Consider the following 9,330-nt stretch of genomic DNA (forward strand, 5'->3'; position numbering starts at 1 on the left):
TCGTCAACTTCGGGGCTTAATATCATTTGATATAAAGATAATATTAAAGATGTCCTAAGCTGACTTTGTAGTATGTAAATGTGAAAGTAAGATCACGGGGTTTGAACCCCGTACCTTGTTCCACTGTTGCACCCTGAGAGGTCGCGTTTGACAAAATCGCTTCCAAAACGGCACTCGAAATGGCCAAGTGGCGAATTTCGTCAACTTCGGGGCTTAATATCATTTGATATAAAAATAATATTAAAGATGTCCTAAGCTGATTTTGTAGTATGTAAATGTGAAAGTAAGATCACGGGGTTTGAACCCCGTACCTTGTTCCACTGTTGCACCCTGAGAGGTCGCGTTTGACAAAATCGCTTCCAAAACGGCACTCGAAATGGCCAAGTGGCGAATTTCGTCAACTTTGGGGCTTAATATCATTTGATATAAAAATAATATTAAAGATGTCCTAAGCTGATTTTGTAGTATGTAAATGTGAAAGTAAGATCACGGGGTTTGAACCCCGTACCTTGTTCCACTGTTGCACCCTGAGAGGTCGCGTTTGACAAAATCGCTTCCAAAACGGCACTCGAAATGGCCAAGTGGCGAATTTCGTCAACTTTGGGGCTTAATATCATTTGATATAAAAATAATATTAAAGATGTCCTAAGCTGATTTTGTAGTATGTAAATGTGAAAGTAAGATCACGGGGTTTGAACCCCGTACCTTGTTCCACTGTTGCACCCTGAGAGGTCGCGTTTGACAAAATCGCTTCCAAAACCGCACTCGAAATGGACAGTTTTATCAAGTTGTATAGTTTAATATGAAAGCGATATAAAATACAAAACGGTATCATTTGTATATTACTCACTCAAAATAAAGTTGTCTGTTCTGTCAGTCCCTTCGAGTTCTGGAAAAAATGACCGTTCTCGTTTCGAACTCCTTGAGACCGGCCGTACAGTCTCAGCGCATCCGTATTACGATAATACTGGGACTTAGTCCGTCGAGCGCCTAGGAGGGGAACCCCGTCTGAGTCGCAACTTTGAAGGCCCTGGGTGCATCAGGATTAACACTCACACATCGTGCCGTGGTTGGTATGTGGCCTGGAGGACGTGCTGAACGAAAATAGGCGATGACATTTCCAGAATTTGACTGCCTTTGTCGAAAAATTGTAGTCTAAACATGGGCGATGTGCAAAAATCGACGGAATCCCCATAGGCGCAATGCATTAAAATTCATTTGGCCAGGGTGCACTAGGCTTATATTCTGCTGGCACCTTTCATGTCTCCAGGGGTTCTTTACATGGTGTTCTTCTCTACTAGACGATGACATCTTTAAAATTTTATTCTGTTTTGCTGTTAATTGGCATAAACGCTGTCTCCCATTTAATTCACATCCTGTAAGGCCGCTTCCCGCATAGCGGCTGAGTATAGTGACGGAGTGCGCCGGCGGGGGGGTGACCGCGAATTTTGGGATTGGTTGCTGCGTTCCGCATGATGGAAAGCCGTTTTCAGGCTGGAACACCGAAGGACGGGCACAACAAAGCATCAAGTTGCCTTAAAACCCCAAGACAGATTTTCTCTTCAGGAAAATTTGTTTGGTTCTGAAATAGGAGAGAATGATCAGTGACGAAACCAAAATAAGAAAATGAGAGCACTGTTCCGGCCCGCCTTCAGTAGCGCGTCCGCGCTTATCATACAAGCGTTTGCCGGGAGGAATGTACCCCCTCCCGATTGGGTACGATGCGTGACGTCATGCTCCAACCCCAATGTGCAAATGCAAATCTGGCAAACCGCGCACGCGCACTGCCGCAAAAACAATAACCAGTCAGTGAGACCACGTGCGTTTGTTTGCAGACTACGTTTGTATGTGATTAGTGTTTCGGGCTTCGATTACTGGCTACGGGCCTTTGTGAATATTGTGTGTGCATTTGAATCAAGTCAAGTAAAGTTGATTAATGGGCTGTAATACGAGTAGGTGCATTTATGTGGTACAGGAGGTGTTCAAACCAGGACTTTCTGTCTCCTGAGTGTACGAATGGCTCGTGCTTCTTCTTTTGCGTCATTTTCACAAGCGACAGGCCTCCGCGTTCACCACGTGGTGGTCCAAAGTTTGTGCAAAAGAGAAGACACGTGCTGGACAAGATGACCGACAACGAGGTGAGCGCGCACATCGAACAGCGAATTGTCATGAAGTTTCTCGTGAATGAAGACGTAAAATCATCTGAAATTCACAGAAGCCTTCAGGCTCAATATGCCCACGATACACTTAGCCGCAGCAAAGCGTTTGAGTGGTGCAAACGGTTCCGAGACGGCCGTACATCAGTGCAGAACGATCCCGGCCGGGGCGGCCCAGAGCCCAGTGTCAGAGTTCCTGAGAATATCCAACTTGTGGAGCGCCTGATCCTCAAGGACCGACGGATAACATGTCTCGAACTGGCTTGAAAGACGGACCTTTCTGTGGGAACGTTGAACACTATCATTCATGAACACCTCCAGTTTCGGAAAGTTAGTGCCCGTTGGGTCCCGAGGCAGCTCTCCGTGTTTGACCGGCAGAGAAGACTGGAAATCTCCTAAGGTACCGTTTACCTAAGGTACGGTAAAGAGCTAAGGTACCGTTTCGACATTGAAGGAAAGCCGTTCCTTGATCGGATCATCGCGTGCGATGAAGCGTGGGTACACCATTTCACTCCTGAGTCCTTGAGCCCTTGCATGCCACAGGTGGCGCTTGCTTTGCCGCAGGTGGCCTTTATTTTTGAAGCGTGATGTGGGCAAGCTTACGCTGCTCCCATCCTACAGCTGGCAATACGAGTATGCTCACCATAATACGAGTCTAAACGCGTGTGGCGGCCCGTGGAAAACGACGACGACGCGCCTCTGCTGTCGCGCGCTACTGCGCCTGGCAGCCAGTTCTATTGGCACCGTCCTAGGCCACGTCCATCTGCCCGCTGAGGCATTCCATCATCGCCGGTCAGGACTCATGTAGAGAGACAGACAACCTTCATGGTGCGAGAATCAACGAGAACTGGTTTAATGATATATGATCTCGTCTAAGGCTTATGAAGCTCGCGCCAGGGGCGCGTTCTTGGCCACGATCGCTTAGCGCAGCTCGTCACCGTTGCCACGGCAACGGCGCGCGCACGTGACCCCTATCGTCACCTGCACGTGGAACGCCGTTCTTGGCCATCCTCCACCGCAGCTGCGCATCTCGGTAACCGTCATTTGGGCGAGGGTGACAGACGACGGAAATCTTTGCGTCGTTCGTCCTCAGTGAGCGTCGTCTGCGAAGAAAACATGGCGGAGCTCTACGCATTTTTCGAGGATGTTGGCGTGCGTGAGGACGAAATAACACGCGTATTTCGTTCTAACAGTGACGCATTCACTGTCCTGTCAGACGATGCGTTCATCAGGCACTTCGGGCTTTCTAAAGAAGCAGTTCGAGAAGTCTGCGATGCCGTCAGGGAAGACTTGAAACGACGTATGTATTGCTTTTCGTTTATTCATGGCGAAGTGCTGTCATTGTATTGCCTCTACGCGGTCTTCAACATGTTAAATATCGCTAGAGCGAGTAGAGTAAGAGTAACATATAGTAAAGTAAGGTGGGATAACTTCGCTGTGGATAGTATTTGTACTCACAATCGCAACACTTGCAGCGCAGCAGTGGCGATCCACCACGCTTACCGTCGAACAAAGGGTGCTCATGGCACTGCGTTTCTACGGGACCGGGGCCTTTCTTGGTAATATAGCTCATGAAGAATATTTCACCACGACCAAGGGCCCTGTCTCGGAGTCTCTACACGCCGTCAGCCTGGCTGTGATAAAACATCTCGCACCCAAGTACCTGCGCTTCCCACAAACACCGGAAAGCTGGCCGTGAAACGTGGGTTCTACGACGTTGCAGGCCTGCCTGGAAGCCTTAGTATGTTGTAAAAGAACGCTCAGGGCTCAGGTGAATGTTATTACGACCTATGGGGTCCCTATTCACGCAGGTGCAGTCGACGGCACAGCGGTCGCAATCATAGCGCCCAGCACCAAGGATCCGCGTTTCACTGATGGCAATTATTACAGCCACAATGGGTACCATGCACTGAACGTGCTGGGGGTACGTGATGGGAATCATGCTTTTTAGAAGAGATGATTGGTAGCAATGTTGCTATGGACAACAAATATCAACGTTACTGTTCATGCACAGATTTGCGATGCTAATCGCAGAATCCTCCACCTAAATGCACGCTATCCGGGGAGCTGTCACGACGCTGCTGTCTGGTCAATGTGCAGGATACGGCAGAGGGCTTCAGTCCTGTTCGACGATGGGGAGTGGCTGCTCGGTAAGTTACATGCTTGTGGGCCAAATAAACTCACAATCTATGTACACAAATATGGGACATTTATTGCTAAAAGAAAGGATAGTGGTAGAGACAGTAAAGAAATATACGCAATTTAGAAAGACATAGCTGGAAGGTTTGAGCATTACTATTTGTACACAATGATGGATGTTACAATGAATGTTAGCATTAATGTAGTGAACGTGTCAGATAAGACAAGGTACAAAGTCTAGTTATGGAATATGTAGAGTGAATGGTGTAACACGTTAAATAGATACACGAACACTATACATGTTTAATAATCCTATACATGTACTATATGTAGCAGGAAAAGTCAGAGGATGACAAAAGCTTACAGAAAAGCACAAAGGGGAGTTTAGTAACACCGATGTGGGTGAGGTGTTGGCAGACAGTGCCACAGTCCAGGAGGACTGATCGAAGGCAGCGATAAACATTGACCCCAATCTCTATCAGTGTTAATAAACTCCTCTGTGTTTTTTCGTGTAAGCTCTTTGACCCCTTTTGACTTTTCGTACTTGTATAGAGTATATATATATATATATATATATATATACACATAGTAACGACATAGCCATTTTCGTTCTGCAATCGGGTTTTCCATCCCAACGCCTTAGAGAACAAAGAGAATCGTTCCTGATCTACAAATTTAAAAGCCAGATCAACAAGGACCCCGGCGTCCTCTCAACAGTTCGCAACCTAAATTCCTAATTCTCTCAGAATACATACACTCTTTTGTATCTCTTTCAGACTCCCCGGTTGGTCACCCCAGGAAATCATTGCCCTCCGGCGAAGAACTTGACTGCCTATGATTCATTGTACCCCTTTACCTTTGTTTGACAAAGCACGTGTGCTGCCCTCTCTCCTTGTACATATTCCCCTCTCATTCTTTGCAATTGTCTTGCGTCACCATAGTATCCCATTCCTGTTGAAGACAGCGCTGCTGTCGAAACGTCGAATACCCCCTCTTAGTTTTTAATAAAGTCCCCCTTTTATTCCTTATCCTGTAGAAGCACCGTCTCCACTTCTGATCTTTATTGAATACCTATATATACACATACATACACACATATGTAACATATCATTTTCTTCAAAGGAGATCTTGGCTACCCACTTGAGCCATGGTTGATGACTCCATTCCGGGCTCCGGCATCAGACAAAGAAGTGGCATATAATGCAGCTCACAGCAGGACTAGGGTTCGAATCGAGCAATGCTTCGGAGTGCTGAAAATGCGATTCCGGTGCCTGCAAAGGTACCGCACCCTTCACTTTGCACCAGACAGAGGCTGCAATATCATCACTGCTTGTGCTGTGCTACACAATATGTGCATTTCATACAATTTGCCTGAGCCTGCAGAGGAGCCTGAACCGGCAGCTACAGAACATGACAGTGCCACAGTTACAGTGATTGAGGACGAACCCAGCGAGGAGGGTGAACCCATCAGTCGAAATGACTCCTTCATATCACAGGCAATGCGCGTACGTGAGAGAATTGTCAACAGGTACTTCTAGCAGCCTGTCAAGAAATGTATATACATCATCACAACTTCTTTGTCGTTTGTGCATCACCTGTAATTGTTAGTGTGTATTTTGAGAGCAGTAAGTCTTTTTTCACACTTTACAGCCTCTCCAGTTTCGTTTGATTTTCGCAACTATGGTTGTCACAAAAAGTTAGAAAGCCTTCTGTTTGTTTCGCTAACATGCCGTTCAACTGTGTTCATGGTTGTCGCGCCACCTTGTGTTTTGTTTTTGCACCTACTGTTATGTATGTCAATATGTTATGCCATTACTTTGTTGCGTTGGGTCCATGTTTAACTTTGCAGTTGTACACTTTAGCTATCAGTATGCATTGTGAATTTTGTTGCATCATGTCAGCCACGGTAGCACCTCATCTCAGTTCGAGTTGGATAGCCTTGCATACCAAACTACTCACTTTTGACTTCAGTTCACAGCTCTATACATTGCATGTTTATTTCTCTATTTACATTAAATTAATGTATTATGTCATTGGACAGATCAGGGTGTGAGTAACTGTGCACAACAAGCCAGGACCCAGGAAAAGGTCTATGTTAAAGAAATATGCTGTAATTGTGTGGAAGTCAATCAGTGAAATAGCAAAAGCAGAATGGTACTGATAAATATGTTTACTTCTCAAAGCTGTGCCACCTCATTGATGAGCATGCAAACGATTTGGTCCACGACAAGGACTGGCACCCTCCTGCAGCTGGGGCGACATTCTTGTGGTTTCAGCACCTGAGGATCCTTGTGCAGGGGTTTGCGGTCTAGTAACATTTGTCACTGATGCGTTGGCCCAGCAGATTCCTGGAACCTATATTTTATCAATTTCGTCTTGGTCTTCATATGTCGCTTTCTCTGCACCGTGGTTTCAGGGAGATCTTCACCTAGGATGTCCTGTGTGGGCCGAGGATAGGTCTGCAAAACAGCACTGTGTTACATAATTTGACATGGTTTATGTAAATCTGTTGTAAATGGGTAGCACATGTATAGCATCACATGTGCGTGTCGACATTGTCGATTCTTGTTCAGTTCCTCTATTTAAATACAAATAAAAATGTACAATGAGCACTGAGTTGGTACCAAGTACAAGTGCCTCTAGTCCTTGTCCACATACTATTCGATCACAGCAGTACACATACCTTTTGTGTGGGGTGCGTGAATAGTATGTCCCTCTCAGTTATTTCACAGGTCCGGGAATTCTTCCATATAGGCTAGGAGCTGCATTTTCTGCGCTTCGTACTTCGGATATCACCATTTCGCTTCAGCTGCAAGTACGTTGATAACACATTTTTCTCGTATTTAGCCGGTGTAGCAGCCGATATACCACGGCTGTATACTTACTGTCGCATGTAATTAGTAAATTTACCAGGGTGTAAAAGAACTAGCATGTTTTTGTTTCAACAAAGGGTATCCGGCGAGAACGGCTTCACAGAGATAGCAGACGATTCTTGGAAAGTTCTCATTGGCTGAGGTGAAGTTGCGGATCTATTGTTACCAAATTACGGTGCCAGCTCTTTGTCGGTGGGTAAAATGCAGCTACATTTGACAACAGAAGAAATGACATCCAATTCAGGCAGAAACAACCATCATATCGATAAGTGTTTCTAATTTTTCTAGCTAAAAACAGGCGTCGGGTAGCGAGAGTAGCGTCACGAAAGCGTCCCGGATATGGAGAGCGGAAGCGCAGCAGACGACGACGTGTTTGAAGGGCGTTCTTGGCTACTTCGTGCATATCGTCATCTTCCCAGCGTCGCGGTGACGGTGACGAACAGCGCTGACGGCTGCGCTGCGATGAGATGGCCAAGAACGCGCCCCGGTGAAGAAGATCATGGTGACGATGGCGACGGGCCGCTAGTTGCCCCCCCCCCTCCCCCCTAGCGAATGAACGAAAACCATGAGTGATGATGACAGAGGTTAGGCGCCCGTGAGACTCGCAGACTGCGCTTGGCGGGCTGTGAAGGGTGTCGGGCAGAGGACAAGCCCTCAATCGCCAGAAGGTTGATGTCGGTGGCTGCCGGCGACTCGGTGTAGGCCGGCTTGAGCCTGTCGATGGCGATCGCCTCTGTTTTCGCCTTGATGCGGACCGCGAAATGCTTCCGAGAGCGAGCGATGACGAGGTAGGGACCGTTGTATGGGAGCTGTAACGGTTTCCGAACAGAGTCGACGCGCACAAATACGTGCGCGTATGTGGCGAGGTCCGGGTGGACGTACACCTTGGCGGTTGAGCCCAGACGCGTGGGTGCGGGACGCAGGTCGGTGAAGACGTCGCGAAGGCGGGAGACATAGTCGGTGGGATCGGGGATGGTCGTGGTGGGGGGGTGCGAAGAATTCGCCAGGAAGCCGCAAGGTCGTTCCATAGACCAGCTGGGCCGAGGTGCAACCCAAGTCAGGTTTCAAAACGGACCATAGTCCGAGGAGTATCACCGACAAGGCTTGTGTCTGTGGGAGCTCGACCGGAGCCAGAGAAAGAGACAACCGGATCGGCCAGTGCGGCAGCAGAAAAAGAAGTGTTTATTCGGAGCACGGGCTCCAGAAGCGTGAGCGTGCTGTAGTGAGCACTTCATTGTCTCTTGGATCACTACAAACTACCCTCCGCCTCGGGGGGGACTGGAAGGATTGTCCGAAGCAAGGGAGCCCAGGAAACTGACTTTTTAGGGCGCGGGGCGGGGGACACCGGGCCCGATGGAAGAGGCGTGTCGAAGGCCTGCACGGAGGGCGCGTCGATGAAGGCTGGCTTGGTGCGGTCTATGGACACCGTTTCTGGCTTGCCGTTGAGGTCGATGACGAGGGTCTTCGTGCCATGACGGAGCACTTTGTGCGGGCCGGAATATGGGGCCTGAAGAGCCCGTCGAAGCCTGTCCACGCGGAGGAAAATGTGGGAGGCTTCAGATAGAGCGTTGGGAAGGTATCCCGGCGACGGCGGGGGAGGGCGGGTAGCCGTAGGATGAAGACGGGAGAGTGTAGATTGTAGACGGCGCACGTAGTCAGAGGGGGCATCGGGCGGCAGGGGGGAGACTTGAAACACGTCAGCAGGTAGGCGGATGGTAGTGCCGTATACCAATTCCGCGGAGGAACACTGGATGTCAGTCTTCAAGGCCGCGCGAATGCCGAGGAGGACCAGCGGCAGATTCTCGGTCCAGTGCTGGGGCGCGCCGCGGGCCATCAGGGCTTGCTTGAGATGTCGATGCAAACGCTCCACCAAGCCGTTGGAGGCAGGGTGGTACGCGGTGGTGCGGAGGCGCGTGGTACCAAGGAGCTTGGTGAATGCTGTAAATAGGCGGCTCTCGAATTGGGGACCGCGATCAGTGACGACTTCCGTTGGCACGCCGAAACGGGCGATCCAGGAGGAAAGAAACGTGGAAGCGACCGTTTCGGCCGTTGAATCCGCCACGGGGGTTGCCTCTGGCCAACGGGTGAAGCGATCCACGCATGTGAGAATGTATCGTTGGCCATGAGAGTGAGGGAGGGGGCCCACGATGTCGATGTGCACG

General features: G+C 48.9%; 1 long non-coding RNA gene across 2 annotated transcripts; it reads left to right on the plus strand.

The window, feature by feature from the left end:
• The first annotated feature begins 3,083 nt into the window (after positions 1 to 3,083).
• LOC135387163 (uncharacterized) lies at positions 3,084 to 5,859 on the plus strand. Of its 2 annotated transcripts, XR_010420904.1 has the most exons (5): positions 3,084 to 3,456; positions 3,632 to 3,897; positions 3,968 to 4,080; positions 4,171 to 4,306; positions 5,072 to 5,859. It is a non-coding gene; the product is annotated as an uncharacterized LOC135387163 (long non-coding RNA). The 2 variants fall into 2 exon arrangements; XR_010420903.1 differs by having other exon boundaries at positions 4,171 to 5,859.
• The last annotated feature ends 3,471 nt before the right edge of the window (positions 5,860 to 9,330 follow it).

The sequence above is a fragment of the Ornithodoros turicata genome, chromosome 3 (genome assembly GCF_037126465.1).
Source record: "Ornithodoros turicata isolate Travis chromosome 3, ASM3712646v1, whole genome shotgun sequence".
NCBI classification, from domain to species: Eukaryota; Metazoa; Arthropoda; class Arachnida; order Ixodida; family Argasidae; genus Ornithodoros; species Ornithodoros turicata.